The sequence below is a fragment of the Propithecus coquereli genome, unplaced genomic scaffold, assembly GCF_000956105.1.
Source record: "Propithecus coquereli isolate 6110/MARCELLA unplaced genomic scaffold, Pcoq_1.0 Scaffold625, whole genome shotgun sequence".
In the NCBI taxonomy this organism is placed as follows: domain Eukaryota; kingdom Metazoa; phylum Chordata; class Mammalia; order Primates; family Indriidae; genus Propithecus; species Propithecus coquereli.
Genome location: NW_012152230.1, coordinates 502422 through 502982, shown reverse-complemented (window position 1 = coordinate 502982; position 561 = coordinate 502422). Strand labels below are relative to the sequence as shown.

Sequence of the window (561 nt, the reverse complement as noted above, 5' to 3'; positions counted from 1 at the left end):
AATAGGGAAAAAATAATTGCAGAGCATAAGGACTGGGGAAAAAGGCAAAATTGAGCTTCTTTAAAGATGATATTAATATGATTATTTCAAAACTCCAAGAGAATCTACATAGAATTATTAGAGCTAACAAGACACTTAAGCAAGATTGTCAGACATAAGAACAGCATACAAAAATCAATATATGCACTAGCAATAATCAATTGAAAATATAATAGGAAAAAATTATCAAGATGATACAAGAAAATCCATATGGTATCTGGTAATACATCTCAAAAATACACAAGACTTGCACATGAAATAAGAAATATTTTGAAGGATATAATAAATGAAGATATGCCATGTTCAGGATGGGCAGACTCAATATTGTAATGATGTTAATTGTCCCTGAAATTAAAAAAAAGAGATATTTGATATAATTGGAAACAACATTCCAACTTTTTAAAATGCAATTTAACAGACAATTCAAAAAATTATTTGCAAGAATGAAGGTTCAATGAATTGTCTATTATTAGCCACATGTGGCTACTAACCCCTTAAAATGTGGGGAGTCTGAATTAAGAT

The 561-nt window shown here is 28.9% G+C and overlaps 1 protein-coding gene across 1 annotated transcript in view; it reads right to left on the bottom strand.

The window, feature by feature from the left end:
- Window positions 1-561, bottom strand: part of FAM110C (family with sequence similarity 110, member C) — a 6081-nt gene that overhangs the window by 4835 nt on the left and 685 nt on the right. The gene's annotated exons all lie outside the window — the stretch shown is intronic.